Source organism: Nelumbo lutea, chromosome 1, assembly GCF_056320005.1.
Source record: "Nelumbo lutea isolate HS-2025 chromosome 1, American lotus-T2T, whole genome shotgun sequence".
NCBI lineage: Eukaryota > Viridiplantae > Streptophyta > Magnoliopsida > Proteales > Nelumbonaceae > Nelumbo > Nelumbo lutea.
The window spans coordinates 39,894,715-39,913,316 of record NC_142684.1 but is presented as its reverse complement, the minus strand read 5'-3'; the positions used below and the strand labels follow the sequence as shown (position 1 = coordinate 39,913,316).

General features: G+C 39.3%; 1 protein-coding gene across 8 annotated transcripts in view; it reads right to left on the bottom strand.

The window, feature by feature from the left end:
- The window catches only part of SRD2 (snRNA activating complex family protein), a 79,495-nt gene that overhangs the window by 15,376 nt on the left and 45,517 nt on the right, over positions 1-18,602 (bottom strand). The window lies entirely within an intron of this gene.

Below are 18,602 nucleotides of genomic sequence, written 5' to 3'. Positions count from 1 at the left end.
CTACTAAGAACAGCATGTTGATAGTAGTCGACTACTAAGAACAGTATGTTGATAGTAGTCAACTACTAAGGACAGGACTACAATCTAGGTCTCACAACACTCCTCAAGCTGAGCATAGATATCTTTCATGCCCAGCTTGCATAACAGTTTCGGGCATGACAGTTCCATAAATCTTGTCTTGGTGAGCCCCTTGGTAAGAACATCAGCAAGTTGTTTGTAGATGGAATATAAGGGATGCAATGATCCCCAAAAATAATTCTTTCTCGCACAAAGTTTCTATCAATCTCAATGTGCTTTGTTCTATCATGCTAGATTGGGTTGTTAGCAATGTCGATTGCAACCTGATTATCATAATACAGCTTTAGAGGTCCAGTTACTTCTACCCCCAACTCCTTTAGAAGAATCTGAAACCAAAGCAGTTCAGCAACACCATGGGCCATAAACCCTAAATTCAGCCTTGACGCTTGATCTTGCAACAACAATTTGTTTCTTGCTCCTCCAATTGACTAGATTGCCACCTATGAAGGTATAATATCTAGATGTAGACCTTCTATCTCCACGAGAACCTGCCCAATCGACATCAATGTAGGCTTCCACCTCTATTTTGTCACATTTCTTAAACAGTAATCCCTTCCCAGGACATGTCTTCGAGTATCTCAAGATCCTTTCTACTGCCCTCATATGTGTAACTCGTGGAGCATGCATAAATTGTCTGACCACATGAACTGCATATGCAATATCAGGTCTTGTGAGGGATAAGTAAATCGATTTTCCAACTAATCTCTGATATCTCTCTTTGTCTAGACACAATTCTCCATCAACTTCTTGCAACCCATGATTTTGCTCTATAGGAGTATCTGTTGGTTTGGCTCCTAACTTCCCTATCTCTTTTAGAAGGTCCAAGCATACTTCCTTTGGCAGATTTATATTCCCTCTCTATATCTAGCCACCTCTATTCCCAAGAAGTGTTTCAGAGGTCCCAGAACTTTGATTTCAAACTTCGAGGCTAAGAAGTCTTTCAACTTTCGAATCTCATTCGAATCATCTCCCGTAACAACCATATCATCAACATAAACAATCAATGCTATTAGTTTTCCTTCATTTCTTCTATAGAACGTGTGATGAGCACTGCTCTACTTGTACCCAACAACCTTCATTGCTTTGCATAATCTTTCAAACCAAGCCCTTGGAAATTGTTTGAGGCCATATAAGGTCCTCCTTAGCTTGCATACCTTTCCTCTCATGGCATACCCTGGAGAAGGGTCCATGTAAACATCTTGTAGATCTCCATTTAAGCAAGCATTCTTAACACCTAACTAGTGTAGTTCCCAAGAAAAAATTCGATGCCAGAGAGAGCAACACCCACATAGTATTCAATTTAGCAACTGGAGCAAAAGTCTCCTTATGGTCAATCCCTTCCTTTTGGGTGAATCCTTTTGCAACTAATTTGGATTTATACCTCTTGATAGAACCATCAGCCTTGTGTTTGACTGTATGTACCCACTCGCACCCTACAATGCTTTTCCCGGCCAAAAGATCCACTAGCTCCCAAGTGTTAGCTTTCAACAATGCTTTCATTTCCTCATCCATAGCTTCCCTCCATTTGGGATCAACAATAGCCTCTAAGTACCTAGAAGGAGTAGAGGCACAGGACAAGACAAACACAAAAGAGTAATAAGTAGCAGACAAGTGAGAATATGAAACAAATCTATTAATAGGATGAAGAGTGCATAAATGAACTGGTTTCCACAAGGCAATAGGAAGATCTGAATCAAGATTAGAGGAAGTAATGGGATGAGCAATGCCTTGGCCGGAATTTGAAGTTCCCAATTGGTCATAGTCATTCATTAGTAGGTCTCAGAAGAAAAACAGTACTCTGAAGAGAGAATAAGAAGAAGGTGGCGGAAAATAGGGTTCAAAGGAAGATTTCGAATGTAATCCTCTCTTACACCCTAATTCCTTTTCATTAAACTTAGTTTACAATTATTACAGAGAGGCCCTTAACTGGGTGAATAATCTTAAGTAAACATAACATAAGTAAGGCCCATTAACAACAAAGAGCATAAACAAAAAGACAAGTAAACAGTCTATGGGCCATTCGGCCCATTCTCTCTACACTCCCCCTCAATTTGAGCATAGATGTCAATCATGACAAGCTTGCCAGTATCATGATGAAGTTTAGCCTTGGGGATTCCCTTGATAAGGATGTCAGCTAACTATTCTTCGAAAGAAATAAATGGTAGACAAACTTCACCAGAAGCTACTCTTTCTCAGATAAAATGTTTGTCAACTTCAATATGTTTAGTCCTATCATGTTGCACCGGATTGTGAGCAATGTTGATAGCAGCCTGATTATCACAATATAACATTAATGGCTTATCATATTCAACACCCAGTTCCTCTATCAAGGATCGAAGCCAAAGAAACTTAGAAACCCCATGAGCCATGGCTCTATACTCGACCTCAGCTAAAGATTTGACAACAACTGATTGTTTCTTGCTTCTGCAAGAAACAATGTTACCTGCCACCATGCTACAGTACCCAGAAGTTGACTTTCTATCATCAATGTTTCCAGCCCAATCAACATTTGTGTAAGCCTCCAGTTTCATATGACCATGCTTAGCAAATAGAATTCCCTTTCCAGGAGAACCTTTTAAATAACACAATTCGTTCTACTGCTGCCATATGAGTAGACCTGTTCATGGGCCGGGTGGCCCGACGAGCCGGCCCGACCCCTGGATGGACTTCAACAAAAGTTTGAGCCCACGGGCTTGACCTCGTGCCAAAAAGCCCGGCCCACAATAAATTCGAGCTGGGCTCTGGATTTGCCAAAATAGCCCAACCCGAGCCCGTCTCAGCCCAACCTATAGGTTAAACCCAAAAAACCCTAACCCTAAATATCCTAACCCCCTCTCTTCTCACTCATCTCTTTCTCTTAGTCTTAGCCAAACCCCAGTTCTCTCTTCTCTTGGTCTCTCAAATTTCTTTCTCCCTCAGCCAAACAATATCACAATTGGTAGAGAAGGTTGATGGAATACCAAGCTTCATCTACTCCTCCCTCACTATGTCGAACGAGATCATTGTCGCAAGATCGCCGCCAATAGAAAATAGTGATGCATAGCAAGGTTCGTCCGCTCTTCCCCCACTCTGTCAAACAAGATGTTGCTGCCAAGATCGCTGTCAGTGGAGAACCCTGATGGGATAGCAAGCTTCATCCAATCCAGTTAAATAGGAGTTCTCTCTCTCTCTCTCTCTCTCTCTCTCTCTCTTCCCCTCATAGTCGCTCGTTCAATTTTCTTTTCTTCTTTGGGTTTCTCAGAAAATAGGGGTTCTTCCTCCCTATGCTTTCTCAATGCGAACTTAGCACCGACAAACACAGTCACGCGAACTCAGCACCGGCGACCATCTTTTTTTTAGGTCGGCAACAAGTCGGGCTTCGGGCTTGGGCCTAAGAAAATCCTGTTTATGAAGAGTAAAAGTGGCATGGCCCATGAACATGTCTACATATGAGTGTCCCTGAGAGCATGCATGAACTGACTAATGCAGCTGACAGCATATGCAACGGTTCTCCATCTGAGGCAGAAAGTTTGTGACTCATATCAATAGGAGTAACCACTAGTCTTGCACCCATCTTGTTTGTTTCAGTGAGCAAGTCAAGCACATACTTTCGTTGAGAGATAAAGATCCCATCCTTAGAACGAGCTAATTCTATGCCAAGGAAGTACCTCAATTCCCCCAGATCTTTGATCTTAAACTCTGTATGAAGAAAAGATTTAAGATCATTAATCCTTGCCACATCAGTACTAGTCACAACTATATAATCAACATAGACAATAAGATATACCACCAAAGAGCCTCTACTCTTCTTAAAGAGGGTATGATCAGACTAAGTCTATATATAGCCAAAGTTAACAAGAGCTGCCCTAAACCTTTCAAACCATGCTCTAGGTGATTGTTTAAGTCCATAAAGAGACTTCTTCAACTTGCACACCTTTCCCTCCATATTTGTGTCATACATCCCCGGTGGAAGTGACATATAGACCTCCTCATGTAAGTCTCTATTCAGGAATGCATTTTTCACATCCAACTGATAAAGTGGCCAGTCTGAGTGTGCAACCAAACATAGCAAAACCCTCACAGAAGTCATCTTTGCAACAGGAGTGAAGGTCTCCAAATAGTCAATATCATATGTCTGTGTATAACCTTTTGCAACCAGCCTTGGTTTGTACCTTTCAATGGTGCCATCAGCATGGTATTTGATAGTGAAAACCCACTTACAGCCTAATGGTTCCTTCCCTTCAGGCAAATCAACTACTTCTCATGTGCCATTCTTATGCAGGGCATCAATTTCAGTTCTCATAGCATCCCTGCATTCTAGAACAGTTAAGAGCTTCTAACACAGACACGGGTATTGGGTTAGAAGCAACAGAAGAAAGATAGGCAAAATATGAAGGAGAAAGCAAACTATAAGAAAGGTGTTTGGAAATGCAATGTGCAGTACACTTCCTTTTACCTTTCCTGATAATTGGCACATCGAGATGGAAGAGGGGCTCCAAAGGGACTGTATCAGTACCTGTTGTCTCTACTGTAATTGAAAGTGTAGGAGGCTCATGTGATGTAGAGGAAACAATCTACCCACTTCTAGTTCTCTGTTGTTGGTACAACTTGGGATTAAAGAGAGGACGAGGAGGTAACGGAGGAGGAATAGGAATATTGGAAGGAGCATGAGATGATCGTTCCTCCCTTGACTCATTGGAAATAGGAGGCTCAAAAGAAGACTCAACTGGGACAGGAAGGGGGAGAGCGAACAACTGTGACAAATTCTCCCCCTTTGAACAATGCTTCTCTAGGGAAGGATCATATAAAGGAAAGGACTCATCAAAAGTGACATCCATTGAGACATACTGAGTTCCAGACTTTGGATCAGAATGGTAATAACCCTTCTATGTGGAGGCATAAGCAAGGAATATGCACTTGCGGGCCTTTGGTTCAAATTTATGTCTTTGGGTACTTGGAAGGTGTACATAACAAGTACAGACAAAGACACAAAGTGGAATAGGAAAAAGGTCCTTACCCGGATGAAGGAGACTAAGAGGAGACTTAAAAGTCAACACTCTAGATGGCATACGGTTAATTAGGTAAGTTGCAGTGATAACAACATCCCCCCAAAATCTTGTAGAAACATGCGAGACAAACAAGATACTCCTTGCAACTTCAACAAATCAGTGAGATAATAGGCTAGGTTCTTCTCAAAGTATTCTTTTGCATTATCGGATCTGAAAATTTTGATTCTAGTATCAAATTGGGTAAGAACAAATTCATGGAACTGCCTCACAAGTCAGGGAACTTCATCACGAGATTTAATAAAAAATAGCCAAGTATATCTTGAAAAATCATCAATGAACAAGATAAAATATTTATAACCACCCATAGAGGGTAAGTGGTATGGCCCCCACACATCAGAGTGCACATATTGGAATGGAGAAGATGATCTTTTATTACTCAAACGGTAACTGCTTCTACAATGTTTTGACAACTCACAAGACTCACAATGAAGACTGAACAAATTAATTCCCTTAAATAGTTCTGGGAACAAATGACTCAATGCAAAAAAAGAAAGATTACCCAAACGAAAATGACATAACATGACACAACTGACAAACTCTGAAGACATAGATCCAAAAGCAGCTCTCCCAAGTTGTCCTTGGCTCTGTCTAAGAGCATCCAACAGATATATCCCATTCGCCTCATGGCCACTCCCAATCACTTTCTAAGACTCCAGATCCTGAAAAACACAGTAGGAAGGAAAAATGGTTACACTGCAGTTCAAGGAATTAGTTAGGCTACTAACAGATAACAAATTTGTATTTAGTTTAGGCACATGAAGAGCAGAAGGAAGTAAAAGAGAGTTTGTAGCCTTGATGGTTCCCTTGCTAGAGATAGGAGCAAGAGAGCCATCAACTAGGGTGATCTTATCACGGCCAGGAAGCAAATCATAAGAAATAGACAAGGTGGAAAGGTTGGTTATATGATCAGAAGCACCAGAATCAATAATCCAAGGGATCCTACGATTGCTTGAGATGGTTGCATGATTGGTAGTAGCCCGTATACTTGAATGAGCAAATGCAGAAGTTGAATTTCCTGGAGGGTTAGAAGAAGAGGCTGCACTCTCTAGATGACTAATCATCCTTCTATACTTCTCATATTCTGCCTTTATAACTACTAACTGTTCACTAGCATTCTGCTCACCGGTTAAGCATTTGTCATTATGTAGACCAGTGGCAATGTTGGCACTTCCTATCCTCACATCATTAGTCTTCTTTTGGAAACGAGGAGGGAGAAGCTTTGGATGTAGTTACCAACACTTGTCTTTTGTATGTTTTGGTTTCTTACAGTACTCATAGATAACTTCCTTCTTTCCTAAACCACCTGAACTTCCTGTAGTTCCCTTCAGTTTCAGCCCCATGTTAGCAAAATGGTCATTTAGACCAGCCCCTTGAACCTGGACTAGCCTCTTGCTTTCTTCACTACTCACCAAGGCATAGGCCCGAGACAATGAAACACTATCCTTAGCTAAGATATTCTGTTTTGTGATATCAAACTCAGCATTCAACCCTACCAAGAATTCAAAAACCTGCTTCTCTCAACTAATTTTCTATAGGTTTCAGCATCAATAGCACTTTCCCACACAACAGTTACCATCAAGACAATTTCTTGCCAAAGGGAATTCAGCATTGTGAAGTAAACGGCTAAAGGTCTCTCCCCCTGCCTTAAATTATTAACATCACTCCTCAGTTTAAATGCCAGCACATTCAGTTTCTGAGAATAAGTTTCAGCAACACTGTCCCATATTTCCTTTGCGGAATTCATCCATAAATAGTGTTGGCTGATTTGAGGTTGCATTGAATTTACTAACATCCAATTATAGTATAATTTTCTTGCATCCATTAAGATGGATCATCTTCTAGAGGAGCTTTCTTGCTCCCGGAGATACACCCCCACTTGCCTCTACTACAGACATGAATTTTTACTAATTGTGGCCATGCCAGATAGTTTGTTCCATCTAGCTTGACTGTGGTCACAGCCAATAGAGAGTCAACAGGAGCCCCCGGAACCTGTCTGGATTCGGCAACATGCTTCTTTTCGTCTTCCCTCTAGTAGACATACTGTTACTGCAAATGGTAAGAAACATAACATTGTGGGTTGTAATGATCTATCATTGTCTCTCTCTCAACCTACCCCTTTCAAATTGCCCTTAACTTCATTTGCTCATCAGCTTACAGCTAACTTAATATCTATTGGTCAACTTATTAAACATGTCATATTGTTACTTTCTCACAACATCGTTGTTTGATATAGGACCAGTGCACTGGGAGGTGAAGGGGAAGGGGCATAGACTAGAACGATTATTTGCTTTGGAATTTGAAAGAATTCACCCTCTTCCACTAGTAGTTTTTTCTTGTTTACTTTCTAACAACTTCAATTAACAATCAAGGAAGACAGGAAAAAATAGATGCTGAGAACCAACCTCTATGCAGTCGTACCTATTAACTGTGTCACACCCAGAACCTGGGAGAAACAGCAATAACCCAGCCGCTCCTTGTAGACTTTACAGAACAACAAGATGCTCGAATCAATCTTCAAGATGAAGAACAAGAAGCCTTTTAATCAGTGAGCGCCAAGGACAAACTCCTTGTGGGGCCCGCAAGTAGAATTCTCCAATTAATTAGGGTTTTGGGCAAAACACCAGAGACTTTCAAAATGATGACAAAGACAACCTTCTCTCCAAAAATTCACTAACAACTGGGCTGAAGAAAATTTTTCAACTACTCATTCGATTCAGTTCTCCATACACATTGTGTATGAGAAGAAAAAGAAGAAAAAAAGGGAAAAGGAGAGTCTGATCTGATACCAAGAAGAAAAACAGTCCTCTGAAACTAACAAACTAATTAAAATCCATGTGAAAGATGATAGTGAACAGCAGAAGAAAGAAGCAATAGGAGAGAATAAGAAGAAGGTGGCGGAAAATAGGGTTCAGAAGAAGATTTCGAATGTAATCCTCTCTTACACCCTAATTCCTTTTCATTAAACTTAGTTTACAGTAATTACAGAGAGGCCCTTAACTGGGTGAATAATCTTAAGTAAACATAACATAAGTAAGGCCCATTTTGAGGCTCATTAACAGCAAAGAACATAAACAAAAAGATAAGTAAATAGTCTATCGGCCATTTGGCCCATTCTCTCTACACTCCCCCTCAAGCTGAAAATAGATGTCTATCTACAGTCTCTCTTTCTCTCCCTACAATAAACACTTTAGCTGCCTTTCATCATCAAGGTCATCATTACGGTCAAGACTAATTGCCTCAAAACAAGGAATAATACCAGGAGGGTTTTCATCACTTATAATCTCCATTGGACAAGAGGAAGAAGGTTCAACATGAGGAGGGTCTGAGGAGGTAGGAGAGGTAGGAGTTGAGACAAAAGGGTTAGCCTCAAAGAAGTATTGTGACTCACAAAAGGTGACACCCTCAGTAATGAACTTCCTTTTGGTAACTGGATCAAAACATTTATATCCTTTTTGTGTAGGAGAATAATCCAAGAACGCCCCACAGATTGCCTTTGGATCCAACTTTGTCTGTTTAGGATCATTAACATGAGTAAAACATACACAACCAAAAAACCTTAGGAGGCAAAGAGAACACAACTTGCTCTGGACACAGGACAAATCCCCAAAACCTTAGATGGCATTCGGTTAATGAGATAAGGAGCTACTAGAACAATATAAGACCAAAACTTCTTTGGGACCTTGCTTTGAATCATTAGAAAATGAAATGTCTAAAGTAAATATCTATTCTTCCTTTCCACAACTCCATTTTGTTGTGGTGTGTAAGTACATGATGACTGATGTAAGGTCCCTTCATCTCCAAAGAACACATTTAGAGAACTCTTGAAATATTCAACTATATTAATGGGTGAGGGACCCCAAACATCAGAATGAATTAAATCAAAAAGAGCATTAACTTTGTTATCGGAACTTGGAAAATTTGTTCTATAATGTTTAGACATTTGGTGCACATCACAAAAAAGGCTTTCAAAGGACACCTTCTCATACAACTTTTGAAACAAGACTCTCAACAATGAAAAAGACAAGTGACCTTGGCATGCCAAAGATAAACCAAAGTACTAGACACCTTGCATTCATTGATATTAGTAAACACTGCCTTAATAGTCGAACCAATGTCTTCATTGAGATAGTAGAAACCTCCAGACTCACGACCACTCCCAATTGTTTGCTTCGTCAACTGGTCTTGGAAAAAATAATGGGTGGTAAAGAAAGTTACAACACAATCCAAAGTTTTTGTTATTCTAGAAACCAAGGTTTAAAATGTCAATATCGGTGGAAGAGTTAGTCATCTTAATATAATAAACATATCAGAAATGTCAGAAATACAGTATGAAAATATTGTAAAAATTATAGACATGGTGGAAACATTGTACAATATGCAAAATATAGAATGGTATTTTATGAAATGATAAAAGAAGCATAGGCACACCTTTTTAAATTATTATCTTGTTCCAAATCATTAAACAAAGCTAAGAAACTAAGGTTATAGACAAAAGAAAGCATTTTGAAGTTGCCCTGTAAACCCCAAGTTTCAAAGCTTCATGATAGAATGAGTTAAATCCAAATTTTAACTCATAGAAAATGTAAGTGGTTGTAATAGGTCAACCTAATAATCTACTAAAACAAAAAACTAATATTTATCTTTATGTTTGAAATGAATACTGAGCTAGCTCCAAGCGGTATTTATGATCCAATGAGTTAGGCGGACAATAACATTGTTACTTCACATATATACAATATTGTCACCAACTTATGTCATAATACTATCACTTGGACTCCACATAGTACTGGCAGTGTTCACTAGGGAATATGTCAGATCTACTAAAATTTCATGTTTCTATCCATGGAAATGGAAATTGAAACATGTCTTGTACTCCACATAGTATTGGTAGTGTTCATTGGGGAAATGTCAATTCCAATAAAATTTTGTGTCGCTGCCCATGGAAATGGAAATATGTCGTGGAAATATTAGGGAAATTAGAGACATTTTAAAGTTTAAACCATGCTAGAAACTGAAAGGTAGACTTAAGAGAAAGAGTTTTCCCGAGTTGGATATCCCCTTTCCCATGAATAAAAGACAAAGAATCATCAATCACCCTTACTTTATCTTGTCCAAAAACCATATGATAAGATGAGAATAAGGAAGAAGTGTTGGTCATGTGTTCAGAAGCTCCTGAATCAATAATGTAGAGATAGTGAAATCTAACCGTAGGGCTATTTTTGTACTTTTACTTTTCCTTTTTGTACATAATTATTCGTATTATCTCTCTATTATACATTAAGGGCAGATCTGTCCTTTTACAACTTAATATAAAATTTCTTTTAAGGTGTCGACTGACACAAGTTGTCACACCCACCATTCGGCTGTATTGTCTCTCTCTCTTTCTCTTTCTCAACTTTTCGGTTCGACTCTGACATGGTATCAGAGTAGGTCACGATCTAATCTGCAAGTGACTACTTCCTCACCCCTTTCTTATCTGTTATTTAGAGTTCTCCCTAACAGTATTTGGGAGACTCTTGAGTGTTCTTGAACCCTATTTCTGAAGCTGCATTCAATCAGAACTCGACAGACTCTTTTCACGGACTGTTGCGCCACCAAATTTCTATTTTGGATTGGATCTCCCTCTAGAAGCATCGGATCATGCTGAAACTTTAGATCTAGTGTCGCCCAGGGTTAGATATACTATTTCCAATTGGTTTGGTTTGAATCGGATTTGATTTGGAAGGGTTTTGAGCCACTTCAGAGTTCGGCAGACCCTTACTGTTTCCTTTTCTGGACATTAACTGAAAGGTACTCCTTTATTCTACTGTTTTGAACACTTTTCTCTGTGGTTTTTCTTGCTCTTGTGATTCAATGGCATCAGAAAGAATGGAAATTCTCCCCATCAAATTTAATGGTACGAACTATGCACTTTGGAAATTCAATTTCCAATTTCATGTGGAGGTGAAAGGTCTCTGGGATATTTGGATGGATCAGTAGTTAAACCAGATCATTCGGACATCAAGGGTCTTAATCAGTAGAGAATTGATAAAGCAAAAATTGCATCATGGATCTTAGGATTTGTTGAAACTGACATTGCAATTCCTATGAGAGGATACAGGACTGCCTTTGAGATGTATGAGTATTTCGAAAAAGTATATCAGTCGTCAAACACCTCAAGACAGTACCAAATAGAGGTTGACATCTTCTCCTATTATCAAGGAGAAAGAAAGGTCCAAGAGTACTATGCAGGGTTTATTAACCTTTGGACCGAATATGAGCTCGTTCACATGGGGAATGATTCTTCAGACAGTTGTGTGAAGTATATGAAGGAACATTTTGATAGAAGAAAGATTATGCACTTCCTAATGCATCTCACATTGATATTGTCTTTCTAGCAACAAAACCGAAAGGGAAGGACTTCTCTAAAATACAGTGTTATGAATGTAAGGAGTCCGGGCATATTGTTTCTCACTGCAAGAAAAATAATACATGCACATACTGTAAGCAGGTTGGCCATATTATCATTGAATGCCCTACTTGGCCTCAGAAAAGCAATGGATCAAATCAGAAGAAAGGAAGTCACAAGGCTTATCAGACAGGTGGGTGTAGATGGATCAAATGCAGCATCCTCCATTACTTCTGTGATTGGGAAAAATGATACCTCAAGTAGCATGTCTGAAGAACGAATTCGACAGCTCATGTCCTCTGTTATCTCTTCAACCTTCTCTGCTATGGGCCTGTCTAGTAAGTCTCCTACCTATTGTCCCTCACTGAACCATCTATGGTACATTGACTCAAGAGCCTCTAACCATATGACAGGGGCCACTCTTGGTCAGTGTCCTAAACCCCATCTCCCCAATAAACACATTGTTACTGCAAATGGTGAGAAATTAGATATACTTGGATGTGATGATTTATATTTATCTACTTCTAAATCATCTCCGTTTCATTTGTCTAAAACCCTATTTGTACCTAAGCTTACCACCAATTTAATTTTTGTTGGCTAACTTGTAGAGGAAGGTAACAATGTCCCATTTACTTCTGATGGTTGTTTGATACAGGACCAACAAGCTGGGGAGGTGAAGGGGAAGGGGCGTAGACTGAGAATACTATTTGCTCTAGAATTTGAGAAGAATAAAACAGTGTCTGCTTCTACTTCATGTTTGATTTCTACTACTTCAAGTTTTGAATCTATTATATGTAATAAAGATTGGCAATTGTGGCATAAACGACTGGCCGTCCTTTTTTTTAGAAACTTGATCAGTTATTTTCCTCTGGTAGTTTAATTGTTTCTAATGTTTCTCTTAAAAATGTGAATAAAGACTGCATTACTTGTAGCTAATGTAAGAGTCATATTTTGCCTTTTCCTTCTCATTCTGAACATGCAATAGTCCCTTTTTATTTAATACATGGTGATGTTTGGCCGTCTCCAGTTGTCTCACGGATGGGTTTTAAATATTTTGTAACCTTTATTGATGACTAGACTTGTTTCACTTGGGCTTACTTTCTTCGAAAGAAATCTGAAGTGTACTCCGTATTTCAACACTTTCACACCTATGTTACCACTCAATCCGATGCCCGAATTTGTGTGCTACGATCAGATTCAGCGAGAGAGTATATTGATGGGGATTTCCAAAACTACTTAAAACAACATGGAATTCAAACCCAAAGGTCCTATCCAGGCACCCCAGAACAAAATGGGGTTACAAAAAGGAAAAGTGGGCATATCTTGAGTGTAGTCAGACCTCTTCTACAGGATTCCCACGTACCCTCTTGATTTTGGTTGGAGGTGGCCAGCACTGCTATGTATCTCATAAATCATCTTCCGTCATTAGTTTTGAACAACTCTCCTTTTCAATCCCTCTTCCACAAATCCCCAAACCTATCCATGCTCAGAGTATTCAGATGTGCTTATTTTGTCCACTTTCCACCCCATGAACACACAAAGTTAACTACACAAGCAGCTTTCTACGCCCTTAAGGGGTAATAGCTCTGAACATAAAGGGTATCTTTGCTATGACCCTTTGGTTCGTCGTCTTCGAATTTCTCATAATATAGTTTTTCTTGAAAGTGTCATTTTTTGAACATATTGTGAAGTTCCCAACTCCTTCTGTTTCCTTGTTGCATAGTTTTGATTCTGCAGGTACATTAGATACTCCATTGTCACCTCCGCAACAACTTCAGACCTACTTCAGGAAGCAACGACCTTCTTCAGTCTCCACCCCCCCCTCTGCTCCACCTCCAGTTGTTGATCCGGTCACTCCAGTTGCCTCAGTAAGTGCACAAGACCTTCCCTTTGAACCTATTGCTCCTACTTTGCACCGTTCATCTAGAATTTCTCGTCCACCTAACCATTATGGTTATTCACTAGACCGTAGCTCCTTTTTTGCCATTTTATCTACCATAGACATTTCCAGATCTTATCAACAGGCTGTAGCAGAACCACACTAGAAAGATGCAATGGATTCTGAGATTCGAGCTCTTCTAGAGAATGACACATGGACCTAGTCAAAGCTCCACCCGAGACATCTCTCATAAGAAGTCGATGGGTCTATTCTGTGAAATTAAAATTTGATTGAAGCCTAGACAGATACAAAGCTAGGCTTGTTGCATAGGGTTACAAACAGGAATATGGGATAGACTTTGAAGAGACTTTTGCTCCTGTAGCTAAGATGACCATTGTACGACTTCTAATGGCTATATCTACAGTCAAACAATGGACAATTCATTAGATGGATGTCAAGAATGCTTTTCTCCATGGGGAATTGAAAGAGATAGTTTACATGAAGCCTCCTCTGGGATAATGTAAAGATCCGCAACTTGTTTGTCGTCTGAAGAAGTCACTTTATGGCTTGAAGCAAGCACCTAGGGCCTGGTTTGAGAAGTTCAAATCTGTCATCACTGATGTTGGCTTTATTCAGAATTCTATTTCTCATGGACAAATCTGTCATCACTGATGTTGGCTTTTCTCCATATCTCTTCCTCATGTTTCTTCCAGGCTCCAACCAACAGACTTGTTAACTAAAGCAATGACACTGGCTCAGCATCTATTTCTCATGGACAAACCGATGCTCAATCCTAGGCATCAGTTTGAGGGGGAGTGTGGAGACAATGAAATCTAGCTGTAGGGCTATTTTTGTACTTTTACTTTTCTTTTCTGTACATAGTTCTTTGTGTTATCTCTCTACTGTATATTAAGGGCAGATCTGTCCTTTTACAACTTAATATAAATATTTCTTTTAGGGTGTCGACTGACACAAGTTGTCACACCCACCATTCGGCTGTGTTGTCTCTCTCTTTCTCTTCCTCAACTTTTCGATCTAACTCTAACAAATAACCCAAGTGTTTGGGAAACAAGACTGTATAGCACCAAGTGTAAAAGTAATACCTATCTTCACAAAAGAGGAAGCAATAAAGGATTGTATCAGTCGAGCCATAGCCCGATTGAGAATGTCTACCTCTTCAGTCGTGAACTCAGGAAAGCTATTTGAAGGAGTAGTGGTCTGTCCTGTACTAGAAGAAACTCTAGTAGTTCTAGCATTATGCATTCCATCTACCATATTTGAGCTTGCAACACGTCCGTGGGCTCCTGGACCTTTACTTGGCTTCTTATCCTTCCTTAAAGCTACTGGTTTTAGATGGGGATATAGAATCCAACATGTATCTTTATTGTGTGGAAGCCTCAACATTCATCTCTTTCCTTCTAATTTCCTCATTTCTGATTGGGTAGAGAGCATGTTGTAAGCTAGGGAGTTCATCTCTCCCCAAAATCTGAGATTGAATGCCATCATATGAAGAGTCTAATCCAGCAAGAAATTTAAACGTCCTCATCTCTTCAATTTGTTTCTCATGCATTTCCTTACCTTGAGAATTTTTCAAATCAAGGATGAGATGGTGATCAAGTTCTTCCCAAAGTCCTTCGAGGGTAGCAAAATAAGTAGCAACTGACAAGTTTTCTTGATTCAAAACTGCAATATCTTGTCTGAGACTAAAGATTCTTGCAATATTCTTTCATTGTCCATAAGTTGGTAAGCTTCTCCCAAATTTTATGAGTTGTAGGATAGTGTTGAACTGTCCTAGAAATCTTTGGAGTCATGGAAGACAGCAGCCATGTCATAACTACGGCATTTTCTCAGTGCAACTCCCATAGATAGGGTTTTCCATCTTTGGCTCCTTGACCACTCCATTGACGTATCCCAACAAACCTCTACTTGTAATATGAAGTTCTATAGACATAGACCACCCTTTAAAATTATACTCATCCTGTTTCACATTAGTAATCTGTAGACTGGGGAAACTAGGGTTCTCCATGTTCAAAAACCCTCACTTAGTCTCATAGTTGTCAAGCGCCTAGGCGATTATTAGAGGTCGCCTCGCCCAATGCCAAGGTTTTTTTGTATTAGACGCTCACCCATATATATTATATTATTTTTTTGAATGTGGATATGTATTATATCATTTTATTGGTTTGTTTCATTATACATCCTGTTGTATGTTACCATTTTTTTTATTAAAGTAATTCAAGTTTATATTAAAACTACGAAAGTTTCTTTGGTTTTGAGAGTTCGAGTTTTGAACCGAGAGCTGAGAAGAGAAACCAGGAATGTTTCTTCTTAGTCCAAGTCATCGAAGACCACCAGGTACTTTTGGGATGAAATAGGGGCTTCACCTCCTCCTTCCCAAAATCACACTAGTACTCCTTTATTTTACCTTGGTACTTCAAAAAAAAACACATTTGAGAACAAAACAGGGGCTCAGCCCCCTTCTTAAACAGGGGTTGTGCCCCAACTTTCTAAAAATTTCCTGTATTTTTTGCACTAATTTTTAATAATGCATTTTTTTAATGAAACAGGGGCTTTGTCCCTTTATTTTTCTCTCCTTTTTCGTTGCATTCTCCATTTTTTTAGCCTGAAATAGGGTCTCCACCCCCCCTTAAACACAGTCCAAATCGTCCTTTTGGACAACTTATTTTGGGAACAAAACAGGGGCTCCGCCCCCTTATTTTTCTCTCTTCTCTTAGCTGCACTCCCCCATTTTTGTTGGCCTGTATGCTAGCAATAGCATTTTATGTTTTATTCGAATGATTTTATTGCTAATAGCTAGCATACAGGTATGTTGGTTAGTATAAAAAACCAATAAAGTAGCTTAAGAAGGGTAGGGATATTTATTTTATACTTTTAAACTCCATCACCTAGGCGACTGAGCGCCCTGTGGTCGTGTAGGCTCGCCTAGGTGCCTTGAGTTTGAGGATGACATTTGACCTTCCAAAACTTAGCTGTTATAACTTTGGTTCTGCTTCTTGCAGTCCACAAGCTTGACCTGTCTTTTACAGGTCACTCTAGTAGTCCGCAAACTACTCCAGCTCTGTCTTTCCTCTAGTAGAGCATATCCAAACCCGTTCTGGGTCTTCTCCAAAGGTAAAAAAAATGAACTCAGAGAGAGCTCAAAAAACCACCACCAGTACTAGGGTTTTTAAACAACCAAGAAAGAAAAAAAAAAATGAGAAATAAAAAAAGGAGAACAGTTGTTTTAAGTTCGAACCAGGAGGAAAAGGTATCAAAGCTCCGATACCATGTTTTCTAAGAAGAAATAGAAGAAAGAAGAGAAGAAGAAAAGATGTGAGAGGCCAAACATAATGCAGGCAGTGGCAACCATTCTATTATATACTAGGGCGATCAAATACAAAAGAAAAAATTACAACAGTGTCCTAGTAATCGACTACTAGAAATCTATTTGATAAGTAGTCGGCTACTAGGAACAGTATGCTGATAGTAGTTGACTACTAAGAACAATATGCTGATAGTAGTCAACTACTAAGGACAGGACTATAATCTAGGTCTCACAACAATTACATTTAACATCCCTGGGAGATAACCTCCCAATAGAAATTGGCTTCTGTTCAGCCCCTAGCCATTGAATGAGCTAAAATATTGACTAATCTCTGAAGCCATAAAAATGTTTTCCTAAATTCCTTGGCCAATTGTTTTATTTCACAGATAACATGTCTGCATTTTCAAGAACCAATATTGTTGTTTTTAAGCCAAACCACAACTATACAAGATTAGCGTTGCATGGACTCTCCTAAATAGCTGAAGTGTCTGTGCTGGACAACATTTTCATGGATTCTTAAGGGACACTTCTACATAACACTTTTTTTTTTCTCATTGTGTATTTCACATGAGTGAAGAGCTAACATACATGCTGTATGTTATTCTTCCTATATAGTGTTACTTAAGTAACAGGAAGCTTTCAAACCCTATGAAGTTAGTATTAAAATAGATAGACTATTTCACATGTATTTGTAGACATGCCTGTAAATGCACTCATAATTGAACAATGGATATGGCACTGAACAGAACAGAATGGCAAAACAGGATTCATGCAGCTGACCCCATATAGTTGGGACAAGGCTAAGATGATGATGCCTGCAAAATACAAGTTTTTTGACTTTCCAAATCAGATTCCTAGGCACACCTCAGACTGCAAATCCTATATATGTGTCTGCAAGCCTTAAAGAGGCTGGCCTGTAGCCACCTCATCCATATCCATTTTATATACACTTCCCCAAAATAATTTCTGTCTATCCACCCTGTATTTGGCCATTGAGTCTGCCAGCTCATTTGCTAATCTATGGATCTATATATCTTGCAAGTACATAAAATTCTTTGTTGATGTTCCTCTAGTTTGATATTCCTAACTTGCTGTCTAACCAATTTTGAGTCACCTTTTTTTTTGATAAATGATGGAAACTTTATTAAAACAGAAAGGTAGTGTCACATTTGATTACAATATACACCCAACAGAGGCGCAAGATGCATCCCCATCCAGAAACAAAATTACAACTGAGCTCAGAATAATTCAGATTTATGCACCCCCCCCCACCCCCAGTTTTGCAAAGAAGTCAGCCATCCCATTGGCTGAATGCCTTTCTCATTACAGTTTCAGGTTCCTTCAGCCAACCTATTATCAGTTTAGCCACATTCAATTAACAGCCTCTCATAATTCAATTCTATAGCAATCTGTTTTCCTTGTAAAACAGCTTGAAACTCCGCAAAAACTGAGTCCCCTACTCCAACTGGACCTGAAAATACAGCAACAACATGACCTTCAGAATTTCTAAACACTCCCCCTATACCAGCTGGACCTGGGTTCCCTAGACTGCTACCATCAAAATTCAGTTTGATGAAACCTTCTTCCGGGGGTTTCCAAGCCACAATTGGTATGTTCCTTACAGTAGACCTTCTAGCTACAGCTTCGAAATTTCTCCTCATATCATCAAAAGAGAAGTCAGAAAAAATATTTAAGGACTTGGCCCACATTATAGCTCTATATAAAATGCATTCCAGCATTGCTTCCTGACTTCTTTCTTTTTCATTGAACACTCTACCATTCCTTTCCTCCCCCACCATCCAAATCAATACAGCCATGATACACCTCCACAAAATTTTACCTCCTCTTTGGCCAACCGAAGGTCGTTGAATCAAATAGAATTCC